Genomic DNA, 15,782 nt, shown 5'->3' on the forward strand with positions numbered 1-15,782 from the left:
CAAAGAGATAGGCATTGGAAAATTCAGGGCTATAACGTGTAGATGAAGCACTAACAGGAGGCTTTAAAATTTTCATTCTAGTGTATTTCGTTTGGGAGAAAAATGCAAAGGTACAATACCGCTTTTCCTTGCCGATATCTCTCTTTTGCAAAGAGCTAGGCATTGGAAAATTCAGGTCTATAACGTGTAGATGAAGCACTAATAGGAGGCTTTAAAATGTTCAATCTAGTGTCCTTCGTTTGGGAGAAAAATGCAAAGGTACAAGACAGCTTTTCCTTGCCAATATCTCTCTTTTGCAAAGAGCTAGGCATTGGAAAATTCAGGGCTATAACGTGTAGATGAAGCACTAACAGGAGGCTTTAAAATTTTCATTCTAGTGTCTTTCGTTTGGGAGAAAAATGCAAAAGTACAATGCTGCTTTTCCTTGCCAATATCTCTCTTTTGCAAAGAGATAAGCATTGGAAAATTCAGGGCTATAACGTGTAGATGAAGCACTAACAGGAGGCTTTAAAATTTTCATTCTAGTGTCTTTCGTTTGGGAGAAAAATGCAAAGGTACAATACAGCATTTCCTTGCCGATATCTCTCTTTTGCAAAGAGATAGGCATTGGAAAATTCAGGGCTATAACGTGTAGATGAAGCACTAACAGGAGGCTTTAAAATTTTCATTCTAGTGTCTTTCGTTTGGGAGAAAAATTCAAAGGTACAATACAGCTTTTCCTTGCCGATATCTCTCTTTTGCAAAGAGATAGGCATTGGTAAATTCAGGGCTATAACGTGTAGATGAAGCACTAATAGGAGGCTTTAAAATTTTCATTCTAGTGTCTTTCGTTTGGGAGAAAAATGCAAAGGTACAATACAGCTTTTCCTTGCCGATATCTCTCTTTTGCAAAGAGATAGGCATTGGAAAATTCAGGGCTATAACGTGTAGATGAAGCACTAACAGGAGGCTTTAAAATTTTCATTCTAGTGTCCTTCGTTTGGGAGAAAACTGCAAAGGTACAATACAGCTTTTCCTTGCCGATATCTCTCTTTTGCAAAGAGATAGGCATTGGTAAATTCAGGGCTATAACGTGTAGATGAAGCACTAATAGGAGGCTTTAAAATTTTCATTCTAGTGTCCTTCGTTTGGGAGAAAAATGCAAAGGTACAATACAGCTTTTCCTTGCCGATATCTCTCTTTTGCAAAGAGATAGGCATTGGAAAATTCAGGGCTATAACGTGTAGATGAAGCACTAACAGGAGGCTATAAAATTTTCATTCTAGTGTATTTCGTTTGGGAGAAAAATGCAAAGGTACAATACCGCTTTTCCTTGCCGATATCTCTCTTTTGCAAAGAGCTAGGCATTGGAAAATTCAGGGCTATAACGTGTAGATGAAGCACTAATAGGAGGCTTTAAAATGTTCAATCTAGTGTCCTTCGTTTGGGAGAAAAATGCAAAGGTACAATACAGCTTTTCCTTGCCAATATCTCTCTTTTGCAAAGAGCTAGGCATTGGAAAATTCAGGGCTATAACGTGTAGATGAAGCACTAACAGGAGGCTTTAAAATTTTCATTCTAGTGTCTTTCGTTTGGGAGAAAAATGCAAAAGTACAATGCTGCTTTTCCTTGCCAATATCTCTCTTTTGCAAAGAGATAAGCATTGGAAAATTCAGGGCTATAACGTGTAGATGAAGCACTAACAGGAGGCTTTAAAATTTTCATTCTAGTGTCTTTCGTTTGGGAGAAAAATGCAAAGGTACAATACAGCTTTTCCTTGCCAATATCTCTCTTTTGCAAAGAGCTAGGCATTGGAAAATGCAGGGCTATAACGTGTAGATGAAGCACTAACAGGAGGCTTTACAATTTTCATTCTAGTGTCTTTCGTTTGGGAGAAAAATGCAAAGGTACAATGCTGCTTTTCCTTGCCGATATCTCTCTTTTGCAAAGAGATAGGCATTGGAATATGCAGGGCTATAACGTGTAGATGAAGCACTAACAGGAGGCTTTAAAATTTTCATTCTAGTGTCTTTCGTTTGGGAGAAAAATGCAAAGGTACAATACAGCTTTTCCTTGCCGATATCTCTCTTTTGCAAAGAGATAGGCATTGGAAAATTCAGGGCTATAACGTGTAGATGAAGCACTAACAGGAGGCTTTAAAATTTTCATTCTAGTGTCTTTCGTTTGGGAGAAAAATGCAAAGGTACAATACAGCTTTTCCTTGCCGATATCTCTCTTTTGCAAAGAGATAGGCATTGGAAAATTCAGGGCTATAACGTGTAGATGAAGCACTAACAGGGGGCTTTAAAATTTTCATTCTAGTGTCCTTCGTTTGGGAGAAAACTGCAAAGGTACAATACAGCTTTTCCTTGCCGATAGCTCTCTTTTGCAAAGAGATAGGCATTGAAAAATTCAGGGCTATAACGTGTAGATGAAGCACTAATAGGAGGCTTTAAAATTTTCATTCTAGTGTCCTTCGTTTGGGAGAAAAATGCAAAGGTACAATACAGCAGGGCCGGCTCGAGGCATGTTCGACTCGAGCGGCCGCGCAGGGCGCCACCCTTAATGGGCGCCGTGCGCTGGCGCCGCCATGTCGGAGCCTGGAGCCGGCCCTGATCTCCCCTGCTGTCCTCCGAGTCCCGGCTGGCACTGTGCGCTATGCGGCGCCGGCGTCTGATGTCAGACACCGGCGCCGCACAGACAGCGGGCGCGCACAGCAGCACTCACCCTCCCTCGGCAGCACAGCAGCACTCACCCTCCCTCGGCCTCGGCACAGCAGGTACTGGGGGCACATGTGGCACTGTGGGGGGCATTTATCTGGCACTGTGGGGGCACTGGGGGGCATTCATTTATCTGGCACTGTGGGGGGGGGGGGGGACATTTATCTGTGCACTGTGAGGGGGCATTACTGTATCTGGCACTGTGGGGGCATGTATGTATCTGGCACTGTGGGGGCATTTCTGTATCTGGCACTGGGGGGGTATATCTGCACTGTGGGGGCACTTATTTATCTGGCACTGGGGGCATTTATTTATCTGGCACTGGGGGCATTTATTTATCTGGCACTGTGGGGGCATTTATTTATCTGGCACTGGGGGGGCATATCGGCACTGTGGGGGTATTTATGTATCTGGCACTGTGGGGGTATATCTGCACTGTGGGGGCACTTATTTATCTGGCACTGGGGGGCATTCATTTATCTGGCACTGGGGGCATTTATTTATCTGGCACTGTGGGGGCACTTATTTATCTGGCACTGGGGGCATTTATTTATCTGGCACTGTGGGGGCATTTATCTGGCACTGTGGGGGCATTTCTGGCACTGTGGGGGCATATCTGCACTGTGGGGGCATTTATGTATCTGCGCTGTGGGGGCATTTATGTATCTGCACTGTGGGGGCATGTATGTATCTGGCACTGTGGGGGCATTTCTGTATCTGGCACTGGGAGGGCATATCGGCACTGTGGGGGTATTTATGTATCTGGCACTGTGGGGGTATATCTGCACTGTGGGGGCACTTATTTATCTGGCACTGGGGGCATTTATTTATCTGGCACTGTGGGGGCATTTATTTATCTGGCACTGTGGGGGGCATTTATTTATCTGGTACTGTGGGGACATATCTGGCACTGGGGGCATTAATGTATCTGGCACTGTGGGGGCATATCTGGCACTGGGGGCATTAATGTATCTGACACTGTGAGGGGCAATAATGCATCTGGCACTGTGTGGGCACTTATGCATCTGGCACTGGGGGCATTTATGCATCTGGCAATGTGTGGGCATTTATGTATCTGGCACTGGGGGCATTTATGTATCTGGCCCTTTGGGGGCATATCTGGCACTGTGGGGGCATTTTTATATATGGCACTGTGGGTGCATATCTGGCACTGTGTGGCCATTTATGTAGCTGGCACTGCTGGGGGGCATGTCACGTGTAGCTGGCACTGCTGGGGGGGGCATGTCACGTGTAGCTGGCACTGCTGGGGAGCATGTCGCGTGTAGCTGGCACTGCTGGGGAGCATGTCGCGTGTAGCTGGCACTGCTGGGGAGCATGTCGCGTGTAGCTGGCACTGCTGGGGAGCATGTCGCGTGTAGCTGGCACTGCTGGGGAGCATGTCGCGTGTAGCTGGCACTGCTGGGGAGCATGTCACGTGTAGCTGGCACTGCTGGGGGGCATGTCACGTGTAGCTGGCACTGCTGGGGAGCATGTCATGTAGTGTTCCCGCTAGGCGTCTGTGGCTAGGCAATGTGTCTCAGTGCTGTGCCTGGCGCAAAGTGTATAGGAGGTTCTACCTGGTGCAGTGTGTATTAGCTGCACTACTGTGTGGTGTAATGCAAATTGCCACTATTATGTGGCCACGTACCTTCCCCACGAAGTAACTCCCCTTAATTTTTGCTGCGCGCCTTCGGCGCGCACTGTCCATGCTTTGACATATAGGTATGAGAACAACAAGCAGTATGTACATCATTTTGCCCTCCTAACTTAAAAATGTGCCCTCCCTGTGATCAGCACCATGCCCTAAAAAGTGAACACTATCATGTGTAGCTGGCACTGCTGCGGGGCATGTCATGTGTAGCTGGCACTGCTGCGGGGCATGTCATGTGTAGCTGGCACTGGTGCGGGGCATGTCATGTGTAGCTGGCACTGCTGCGGGGCATGTCATGTGTAGCTGGCACTGCTGCGGGGCATGTCATGTGTAGCTGGCACTGCTGCGGGGCATGTCATGTGTAGCTGGCACTGCTGCGCTGCATGTCATGTGTAGCTGGCACTGCACATTATGTGTATCTGGCACTATACTGGAGACATTGTGTGTAAGGAACACTACTGTGGCTATGTGTAAGGCTGCTAATTGTGTGAAAATATGTTTATAGTTTGATGATATGAAGTTACGATGCCACGCCCACTTTTCCAGAGGCCACACCCACTTTTCCAGGAACGCGCGCGCGCCTTCGGCGCGCGCATGGGGGGGGGGGCACTTTTACATTTTCTCGCTCAGGGTGCTAGTAGGCCTGGAGCCGGCCCTGCAATACAGCTTTTCCTTGCCGATAGCTCTCTTTTGCAAAGAGATAGGCATTGGAAAATTCAGGGCTATAACGTGTAGATGAAGCACTAACAGGAGGCTTTAAAATTTTCATTCTAGTGTATTTCGTTTGGGAGAAAAATGCAAAGGTACAATACCGCTTTTCCTTGCCGATATCTCTCTTTTGCAAAGAGCTAGGCATTGGAAAATTCAGGGCTATAACGTGTAGATGAAGCACTAATAGGAGGCTTAAAAATTTTCAATCTAGTGTCCTTCGTTTGGGAGAAAAATGCAAAGGTACAATACAGCTTTTCCTTGCCAATATCTCTCTTTTGCAAAGAGCTAGGCATTGGAAAATTCAGGGCTATAACGTGTAGATGAAGGACTAACAGGAGGCTTTAAAATTTTCATTCTAGTGTCTTTCGTTTGGGAGAAAAATGCAAAAGTACAATGCTGCTTTTCCTTGCCGATATCTCTCTTTTGCAAAGAGATAAGCATTGGAAAATTCAGGGCTATAACGTGTAGATGAAGCACTAACAGGAGGCTTTAAAATTTTCATTCTAGTGTCTTTCGTTTGGGAGAAAAATGCAAAGGTACAATACAGCTTTTCCTTGCCAATATCTCTCTTTTGCAAAGAGCTAGGCATTGGAAAATGCAGGGCTATAACGTGTAGATGAAGCACTAACAGGAGGCTTTACAATTTTCATTCTAGTGTCTTTCGTTTGGGAGAAAAATGCAAAGGTACAATGCTGCTTTTCCTTGCCGATATCTCTCTTTTGCAAAGAGATAGGCATTGGAAAATGCAGGGCTATAACGTGTAGATGAAGCACTAACAGGAGGCTTTAAAATTTTCATTCTAGTGTCCTTCGTTTGGGAGAAAAATGCAAAAGTACAATACAGCTTTTCCTTGCCAATATCTCTCTTTTGCAAAGAGCTAGGCATTGGAAAATTCAGGGCTATACCGTGTAGATGAAGCACTAACAGGAGGCTTTTAAATTTTCATTCTAGTGTCCTTCGTTTGGTAGAAAAATGCAAAGGTACAATACAGCTTTTCCTTGCCGATATCTCTCTTTTGCAAAGAGATAGGCATTGGAAAATTCAGGGCTATAACGTGTAGATGAAGCACTAACAGGAGGCTTTAAAATTTTCATTCTAGTGTCTTTCGTTTGGGAGAAAAATGCAAAGGTACAATACAGCTTTTCCTTGCCGATATCTCTCTTTTGCAAAGAGATAGGCATTGGAAAATTCTGGGCTATAACGTGTAGATGAAGCACTAACAGGAGGCTTTAAAATTTTCATTCTAGTGTCCTTCGTTTGGGAGAAAAATGCAAAGGTACAATACAGCTTTTCCTTGCCGATATCTCTCTTTTGCAAAGAAATAGGCATTGGAAAATTCAGGGCTATAACGTGTAGATGAAGCACTAATAGGAGGCTTTAAAATTTTCATTCTAGTGTCCTTCGTTTGGGAGAAAAATGCAAAGGTACAATAAAGCTTTTCCTTGCCGATATCTCTCTTTTGCAAAGAAATAGGCATTGGAAAATTCAGGGCTATAACGTGTAGATGAAGCACTAACAGGAGGCTTTAAAATTTTCATTCTAGTGTCTTTCGTTTGGGAGAAAAATGCAAAGGTACAATACAGCTTTTCCTTGCCGATATCTCTCTTTTGCAAAGAGCTAGGCATTGGAAAATTCAGGGCTATAACGTGTAGATGAAGCACTAACAGTAGGCTTTAAAATTTTCATTCCCAATGGGGATGGCTTCCCGGGAGGTAACCCCTATTGAGTGAAGGGAGTATATAGGATACGACCCAGTGGTACCTGACGACATAGATACTAACAGCTATTTAATAACATTACGCTAGAAAGTGATTATTAGCAACATATATATCTATATAAACAACCCCGCCAGGGTTGTGCCTTCAAAAATAATCACACACGGACACGCTTTTTAAACCTTTTTTTCACATCTCTTTATTCTTCTTATGCACATGTATGTTAGTTCTGTGATTTTAACCTTTATGTTTCACTGCAGTTTGGGATAATAATATTAATATTTATCCAATTTTAATACATACTTAATAAAGGTTATATTTTATGATTCATTCATTCTGTCCAGTGCGTCAACAGTGCAGATTTCTTCTTGTTTTTTCTCCCAAATTCTATAACAATGACAGTAAATGTTGTTTCTTTTCAAACAGAACTTTCGTGACCATGCTACTTGCTTGAAAGATCTGGGAGCACATGGAAAACAGTACAAACCATGCAGTATCACAGGAGCCTTTATTTGATCTTTCATGAAGATAGAGCAGAATTGAGGACACGTCAACAATTTCTGCCGAAGGTGGTTCATCTTTCCACATGGTGCCTTTGGCCACTGACACCTTCGTTGAGTCAAAGTCTCTGGCTGTGGTCAGAACTTTGAAAATTTATGTCACCAGAACGGTTCAGATTAGGAAAACAGAGGCTCTGTTTGTCCTGTATGCTCCCAACAGGATTGGGTGTCCTGCTTCCATGTAGACCATTATGCGCTGGATCTGTGGTAAGATTCAGCATGCTCATTCCATGGCAGGATTGCCGTTACTGAATTAGGTGAAGACCCATTCTACTAGAAAGGTGGGTTCATCCTGGGCAGCTGGTCGGGGAGTCTCGGCATTGCAACTTTGCCGAGCAGCTATTTAGTAAACACTTTTGCTAAGTTTTACAAGTTTGATACCTTGGCTGATGATAACCTCAAGTTGGGTCATTCGACTGCAGAGTCGTACGCACTCTCCCACCCGTTCAAGAGCTTTGGTATAACCCCATGGTTCTTAATGTGACCCCAGCATCCTCTAGGTCGTATGAGAAAATAGGATTTTAATACCTACCGGTAAATCCTTTTCTCTTAGTCCGTAGAGGATGCTGGGCACCCGTCCCAGTCCATACTGTGTCTGCAGTTATTACTTGTGGTTATACACATGTTATGTTATGGTTCTGGTCAGCTTTTTGCTGCAATTGTTCATGCCGTTGGCTTGTGTTCTGTTGAATGCCACGTTCTGCGGCATGCTTAAGGTGTGAGCTGGTAAGATGCTCACCTTAGTTTAACAATAAATCCTTTCCTCGAAATGTCCGTCTCCCTGGGCACAGTTCCTATAACTGGAGTCTGGAGGAGGGGCATAGAGGGAGGAGCCAGTTCACACCCTTTGAAAGTCTTAAAGTGCCCATGTCTCTTGCGGATCCCGTCTATACCCCATGGTTCTTAATGTGACCCCAGCATCCTCTACGGACTAAGAGAAAAGGATGCCCTTGCGCACTATCCTGACTTCTCCTCCCGTCTGCTTACTTTGTGCCTTCCAACGCACAATGCGAACTACAGGTGGTGCTGCAGGGCCCACACCCTTTTACTTGCCTTACAGAACAGCTCTGGAGCTGTTACAGTGCCCAGCTGCTGCAAGAAATCAGCTTGAATGCTTCAGGGGATGGGGCATGGCCAACATGAGCCCCACACCAAAGGAGGGTGGGGGTGTTTAATGCGAACTAGGGGTCATCCAAGCACCGCAAAAGGCCGCCATGCCCTGCATGCCCCTTTTCTCTTTTCATATGCAGATGAGGGTTCCAGCCAACTTTGGCCCACATCTTGGATGACATCACCGTATGCAAATCCGTCTTCTGCAGACCTTCCCCCAGGAATGCTTGTACTAGTTGTTGCATATGGTTTGATATTTGATGGTGCTTCAATATTAGGCAGCCTTCCACCCTCCCATGTTCATCTGAACAGATGTGGTCTCCCTGCAGTTGTTGTCCCCAGACGAGAGTTCCCTTGTGCGTCCTCAGTTGAATCTCCTTAACTTGACGGGGGAGGGGCTGCCCGAGCAGCCACCCTCCCCAGCCCTATCCCAACTCATACTTATTTTGCATATGAGATCTCTTGATCATGAAGATTGTTCTCACAGGGTGAGGTTCATCCATTATATTTTAAAATAGGAAGGTACAAATTACATATTTGAATTGCATCTATGTGCTGGATTCAAATGTCCCCCCCCCCCTTCCTTTCTCAATTGTGCCCGTCAGCAGCTATTCTAAGGTTGCTGCCAATGGGTGTGACACATTAATTTCTTCTGTGGGGTACACTGGACTCCACAAGGATTCACATTGGGGTGTAGAGTAGGATCTTGATCTGAGGCACCAACCGGCTCAAAGCTTTTGACTGTTCCCAAGATGCTCAGCGCATCCTCCTCTATAACCCCGCTTCCATGAACAGGGAGCTCAGTTTGTAGTTGGTGCCTTCAGTAGCAGGCCACTTAACAGGGGCCTGCCTCAGGCAGCCTATTCTTAGCTATTAATTTTGACAAGAAAAGAAGAACTTGTTTTATGAGAATCTACAAGGGCTGCAGCAGGCTAGGTCTAATAGACATCTTTACTGCAGCTTCATCACTCCCAGCGGCGCTGTATACTCCCGTGCCCTGGTTGCTGGGTCACTGCAGCGGAGGCTCCAGTTTCTTCCTAAGGTCAGTCACACACACACCGCCCTTCCGGATCACGAGGCCGCTGATGAAGGGGAGCGTGGCCGTAGGGGGTGGACCGTGTGCGCACTGGCGTGGACACTGATTACTGGGCAGCCGCTCCACTAGCCACCAGGTACAGTTAAGGAGCACAGGTCTGGGAGTTTTACTCCTATATTAACCCAATTTTGTACTGCCCGCAGCGCATTGTGATAGGTAATAGGGCCTGATTCAGGTTGGAATGCAATCACAATAAGCGATCCAACTGCAAAAATTGCTAACAGCATACGCATGTGCCTGCATTTTCTGCGGCACCCCGCAGAGAATGCGATCGCCTCTGCCTGTCAATCGGGGCGGGGGGGGGAGAGGGGGGTCAGCAACACTCCATTTCCAAGTCAGGGATGGAGCGGTGCGGGGGCAAGGCTTCAAAATGGGGTCTGCAACGGAGGAGACACAGGGGGCGTGGTCACAGCGGCTGTATGACATCACATTCAGCCGCTGTGATCACAAAAATGGTGGCGGCTTCCTGCGCGCACATACAGTTTGCACCAGCAGGAGGCTACACCATTTTTTATGATCACGCTGAACTGCAGTGCGACTGCAATTACAGCATGGTCAAGAATGGAGGCGTCATGCTGGGTGGCCATGCCCTGTCACTGTGCAGGAGCCAGCACCGCACACACACTAGTCCCCGGGTGCAGCCCCCAACCCCCGGGACACCCGGAGCAACAAAATGTAGATTCAGGCCACCAGGCCACGCCCCTACCTATGAAACCATGCCTCCTTTTTACCATTGCGCTGCTTATCTGCGCGCACTGCATTACAATCTCCTTCGCCACCTCTCTGGGTGTCACCAGTGATAGTGACACCTCTGCCATGCTTGTAGCAGCTGGTCCTAAGATCTACGCCTCAAGCCCTGAGTGTTTGCCCTTGTGACTTGTTGATCATCATAGCGAAGCAGATGCTTACAGAAAACTGCAGGGGCTTAGATTGAAAATAAAAAAATTGATGGGTATAAGGTAGAGAGGAGCGGGTTCGGTTCTCCGAGAACCGAATTCCCGACGAACTCCATGTGGTTTACACTGGTCCGAGGCAGGCTCGGTTGTTCCCGCCTGACTCGGAAAACCTGAACAAGGGAAAATGTCATCATCCCGCTGTCGGATTCTCTCGAGATTCGGATTCCATATAAAGAGCTGCGCGTTGCCGCCATTTTTACTCGTGCATTGAAGAAAGAGCGGAGAGGACGTGGCTATGTTCTCTCAGTGGAAATCTCAATATCAGTGCTCAGTATCAGTGGTTACTTATTGCTGCTCAGTAATACTAGTAGTGTGTCTCTCCTGCTCAGTGTCAGTTCTCAGTAGTATCCTCATCAGTGCTCAGTATCACTGCTCATTGTCTTGTGCTGCATTGTGGTGCTCAGCATACTACAGTACATTACTAATAGTCCAGTGCTGCATCTTGCTGCTCAGTGTCAGTTCTAGTATCCTCATCAGTGCTCACTATCACTGCTCATTACATTGTGGTGTTCTGTATACTACAGTAACATAGTAATATAGTAACATATAGTAACATAGTTTTTGAGGTTGAATAGAGGCAAATTGCCCATCGTGTTCAACCTGTTTTAAGTTGTGATGATTCTACATACTTGCTGAATAATGTTTTATGACTAGTTAGCTACTATAACTCATGTTACCCCCGGATTAACCATGTTGATATTTTAAGTATTATAACCTTGGATAGCTTTTTCATTCAGAAATGTATCCATTCCTTTTTTAAATCCAATTACAGAGTCCGCCATTACCACCTTCCCTGGCAGGGAATTCCACATCCTGATTGCCCTAACAGTGAACATCATAGTATCTCACCTGGCAGGTAAGTAGGAGTTGGGCTAGAGCTGTGGAGGATTGCTGCTCGGGCACCCCCTGTCAAGTGAAGGAGATCCAACTGAGGCAGCACAAGGGAACTCTCGAAAGAAGAACAAGGCTAGAGGAAGATCTGAGACAAAGAAATCTGACTTTTACCAGAGCTGACCAGAGGAAAGCACAAACGCAGTCCCCCACTACCACAAATAATGCAGTCGAGTTTCCCACATTTGGGGAAATCACAGGGGTCAGCATACCCAGAGTGCAATGAATGAACCTCACCCTGGGAGAACAATCTTCATGACCATGGTATCTCCTATGCAAAATAAGTATGATTTGGGATAGGGCTGGGGAGGGCCGCTGCTCAGGCACATCTCTGTCAAGTAAAGGAGATTCAACTGAGGCAACACAAGGGAACTCTCATCTGGGGACAACACCTGCAGGGAGAACACATATTTTCAGATGAACATGGGAGGGCAGAAGGCTGCCTAACACTGAAGCACCCCCAAACAACAAACCAAATGCAACTACTAGTGCAAGCATTCCTGGGGGAAGGCCTGCAGCAGATGGATTTGCATATGGTGATGTCATCCAAGCAGTGGGTCAAAGTTGGCTTCAACCCTCGTCTGCATATGAAAATAAAAAAGGGGTGTGCAGGGCATGGCGGCCTTTTGCGGCGCTTGGATGACCCCTAGTTTGCATTAAACACCTCCACCTTCCTTCGGTGTGGGGCTCATGTTGGCTATGCCCCAGCCCCTGAAGCATTCAAGCTGATTTCTTGCAGCAGCTGGGCACTGTAACAGCTCCAGAGCTGCTCTGTAAAGCAAGTAAAAGGGTGTGGGCCCTGCAGCACTACCTGTAGTTTGCATTGTGCGTTGGAAGGCACAAAGTAAGCAGACGGGAGAAGTCAGGATAGTGCACAAGGGCATAGAAGGGAGCGGCTCAAGAAAAGAGAAGTGGAAACAGACAGCAAACTAGGCTGGAGAGAGACCTGAGACAAAGAGATCTGAATTATACGAGAGCCGACCAGAGGAAACACAAATTATGTAATCAAGTGTCCCACATTTGGGGAAATCGTAGGAGCAGCACACCCAGAGTGCATTGGGTGAGCCTTGCCCTGGGAGAAGCACCTTCCTGATCATAGTATCTCACCTGGCAGGTAAGTAGGAGTTGGGCTAGAGCTGGGGAGGGTCGCTGTTCGGGCACCCCCCTGTCAAGTGAAGGAGATCCAACTGAGGCAGCACAAGGAAACTCTCGAAAAAAGAACAAGGCTAGAGGAAGATCTGAGACAAAGAAATCTGACTTTTACCAGAGCTGACCAGAGGAAAGCACAAACACAGTCCCCCACTACCACAAATAATGCAGTCGAGTTTCCCACATTTGGGGAAATGACAGGGGTCAGCATACCCAGAATGCAATGAATGAACCTCACCCTGGGAGAACAATCTTCATGACAATGGTATCTCCTATGCAAAATAAGTATGATTTGGGATAGGGCTGGGGAGGGCCGCTGCTCAGGCACATCTCTGTCAAGTAAAGGAGATTCAACTGAGGCAGCACAAGGGAACTCTCATCTGGGGACAACAACTGCAGGGAGAACACATATTTTCAGATGAACATGGGAGAGCAGAAGGCTGCCTAATACTGAAGCACCCCCAAACAACAAACCAAATGCAACAACTAGTACAAGCATTCCTGGGAAAAGGTCTGCAGAAGACGGATTTGCATACGGTGATGTCATCCAAGCAGTGGGCCACAGTTGGCTGGAACCCTCATCTGCATATGAAAAGAGAAAAGGGGTATGCAGGGCATGGCGGCCTTTTGCGGCGCTTGGATGACCCTTAGTTCGCATTAAACACCTCCACCTTCCTTCGGTGTGGGGCTCATGTTGGCTATGCCCCAGCCCCTGAAGCATTCAAGCTGATTTCTTGCAGCAGCTGGGCACTGTAACAGCTCCAGAGCTGCTCTGTAAGGCAAGTAAAAGGGTGTTGGCCCTGCAGCACTACCTGTAATTTGCATTGTGCGTTGGAAGGCACAAAGTAAGCAGACAGGAGAAGTCAGGAGAGTGCACAAGGGCAAGGGCAGGGGCTCAAGAAAAGAGAAGTGGAAACAGACAGCAAACTAGGCTGGAGAGAGACCTGAGACAAAGAGATCTGAATTATACGAGTAGCCGACCAGAGGAAACACAAATTATGTAGTCAAGTGTCCCACATTTGGGGAAATCGTAGGAGCAGCACACCCAGAGTGCAATGGGTGAGCCTTGCCCTGGGAGAAGCACCTTCCTGATCATAGTATCTCACCTGGCAGGTAAGTAGGAGTTGGGCTAGAGCTGGGGAGGGTCGCTGCTCGGGCACCCCCCTGTCAAGTGAAGGAAATCCAACTGAGGCAGCACAAGGAAACTCTCAAAAAAAGAACAAGGCTAGAGGAAGATCTGAGACAAAGAAATCTGACTTTTACCAGAGCTGACCAGAGGAAAGCACAAACACAGTCCCCCACTACCACAAATAATGCAGTCGAGTTTCCCACATTTGGGGAAATCACAGGGGTCAGCATACCCAGAATGCAATGAATGAACCTCACCCTGGAAGAACAATCTTCATGACCATGGTATCTCCTATGCAAAATAAGTATGATTTGGGATAGGGCTGGGGAGGGCCGCTGCTCAGGCACATCTCTGTCAAGTAAAGGAGATTCAACTGAGGCAGCACAAGAGAACTCTCATCTGGGGACAACAACTGCAGGGAGAACACATATTTTCAGATGAACATGGGAGAGCAGAAGGCTGCCTAATACTGAAGCACCCCAAACAACAAACCAAATGCAACAACTAGTACAAGCATTCCTGGGGGAAGGTCTGCAGAAGACGTATTTGCATACGGTGATGTCATCCAAGCAGTGGGCCAAAGTTGGCTGGAACCCTCATCTGCATATGAAAAGAGAAAAGGGGTATGCAGGGCATGGCGGCCTTTTGCGGCGCTTGGATGACCCTTAGTTCGCATTATACACCTCCACCCTCCGTCGGTGTGGGGCTCATGTTGGCTATGCCCCAGCCCCTGAAGCATTCAAGCTGATTTCTTGCAGCAGCTGGGCACTGTAACAGCTCCAGAGCTGCTCTGAAAGGCAAGTAAAAGGGTGTGGGCCCTGCAGCACTACCTGTAGTTTGCATTGTGCGTTGGAAGGCACAAAGTAAGCAGACAGGAGAAGTCAGGAGAGTGCACAAGGGCATAGAAGGCAGCGGCTCAAGAAAAGAGAAGTGGAAACAGACAGCAAACTAGGCTGGAGAGAGACCTGAGACAAAGAGATCTGAATTATACGAGAGCCGACCAGGGGAAACGCAAATTATGCAGTCAAGTTTCCCACATTTGGGGAAATCGCAGGAGCAGCACACCCAGAGTGCAATGGGTGAGCCTTGCCCTGGGAGAAGCACCTTCATGATCATAGTATCTCACCTGGCAGTTATGTAGGAGTTGGGCTAGAGCTGGGGAGGGTCGCTGCTCGGGTACCCCCCTGTCAAGTGAAGGAGATCAAACTGAGGCAGCACAATGGAACTCTCGAAAGAAGAACAAGGCTAGAGGAAGATCTGAGACAAAGAAATCTGACTTTTACCAGAGCTGACCAGAGGAAAACACAAACACAGTCCCCCACTACCACAAATAATGCAGTTGAGTTTCCCACATTTGGGGAAATCACAGGGGTCAGCATACACAGAATGCAATGAATGAACCTCACCCTGGGAGAACAATCTTTATGACCATGGTATCTCCTATGCAAAATAAGTATGATTTGGGATAGGGCTGGGGAGGGCCGTTGCTCAGGCACATCTCTGTCAAGTAAAGGAGATTCAACTGAGGCAGCACAAGGGAACTCTCATCTGGGGACAACAACTGCCGGGAGAACACATATTTTCAGATGAACATGGGAGGGCAGAAGGCTGCCTAATACTGAAGCACCCCCAAACAACAAACCAAATGCAACAACTAGTACAAGCATTCCTGGGGGAAGGTCTGCAGAAGACGGATTTGCATACAGTGATGTCATCCAAGCAGTGGGCCAAAGTTGGCTGGAACCCTCATCTGCATATGAAAAGAGAAAAGGGGTATGCAGGGCATGGCGGCCTTTTGCGGCGCTTGGATGACCCTTAGTTCGCATTAAACACCTCCACCCTCCGTCGGTGTGGGGCTCATGTTGGCTATGCCCCAGCCCCTGAAGCATTCAAGCTGATTTCTTGCAGCAGCTGGGCACTGTAACAGCTCCAGAGCTGCTCTGTAAGGCAAGTAAAAGGGTGTGGGCCCTGCAGCACTACCTGTAGTTTGCATTGTGCATCGGAAGGCACAAAGTAAGCAGACAGGAGGAGAAGTCAGGATAGTGCACAAGGGTATAGAAGGGAGGGGCTCAATAAAAAAGAAGTGGAAACAGACAGCAAACTAGGCTGGAGAGA

General features: G+C 47.0%; 7 non-coding genes across 7 annotated transcripts; all 7 read right to left on the reverse strand.

Moving 5' to 3' along the window:
* Positions 1–11,513: 11,513 nt before the first annotated feature.
* On the reverse strand, positions 11,514–11,677 carry LOC135014540 (U1 spliceosomal RNA). Its single transcript, XR_010213031.1, has one exon. It is a non-coding gene; the product is annotated as a U1 spliceosomal RNA (small nuclear RNA).
* A 671-nt stretch (positions 11,678–12,348) lies between these two features.
* On the reverse strand, positions 12,349–12,511 carry LOC135014542 (U1 spliceosomal RNA). The gene has a single exon (XR_010213033.1). It is a non-coding gene; the product is annotated as a U1 spliceosomal RNA (small nuclear RNA).
* Positions 12,512–12,663: 152 nt separating this feature from the next.
* On the reverse strand, positions 12,664–12,827 carry LOC135014545 (U1 spliceosomal RNA). The gene has a single exon (XR_010213036.1). It is a non-coding gene; the product is annotated as a U1 spliceosomal RNA (small nuclear RNA).
* Positions 12,828–13,495: 668 nt separating this feature from the next.
* On the reverse strand, positions 13,496–13,659 carry LOC135014546 (U1 spliceosomal RNA). The gene has a single exon (XR_010213037.1). It is a non-coding gene; the product is annotated as a U1 spliceosomal RNA (small nuclear RNA).
* Positions 13,660–13,811: 152 nt separating this feature from the next.
* Positions 13,812–13,975, reverse strand: LOC135014543 (U1 spliceosomal RNA). The gene has a single exon (XR_010213034.1). It is a non-coding gene; the product is annotated as a U1 spliceosomal RNA (small nuclear RNA).
* A 670-nt stretch (positions 13,976–14,645) lies between these two features.
* LOC135014541 (U1 spliceosomal RNA) lies at positions 14,646–14,808 on the reverse strand. The gene has a single exon (XR_010213032.1). It is a non-coding gene; the product is annotated as a U1 spliceosomal RNA (small nuclear RNA).
* Positions 14,809–14,960: 152 nt separating this feature from the next.
* On the reverse strand, positions 14,961–15,124 carry LOC135014544 (U1 spliceosomal RNA). The gene has a single exon (XR_010213035.1). It is a non-coding gene; the product is annotated as a U1 spliceosomal RNA (small nuclear RNA).
* Between the last annotated feature and the right edge of the window lie 658 nt (positions 15,125–15,782).

The sequence above is a fragment of the Pseudophryne corroboree genome, unplaced genomic scaffold (genome assembly GCF_028390025.1).
Source record: "Pseudophryne corroboree isolate aPseCor3 unplaced genomic scaffold, aPseCor3.hap2 scaffold_2800, whole genome shotgun sequence".
NCBI lineage: Eukaryota > Metazoa > Chordata > Amphibia > Anura > Myobatrachidae > Pseudophryne > Pseudophryne corroboree.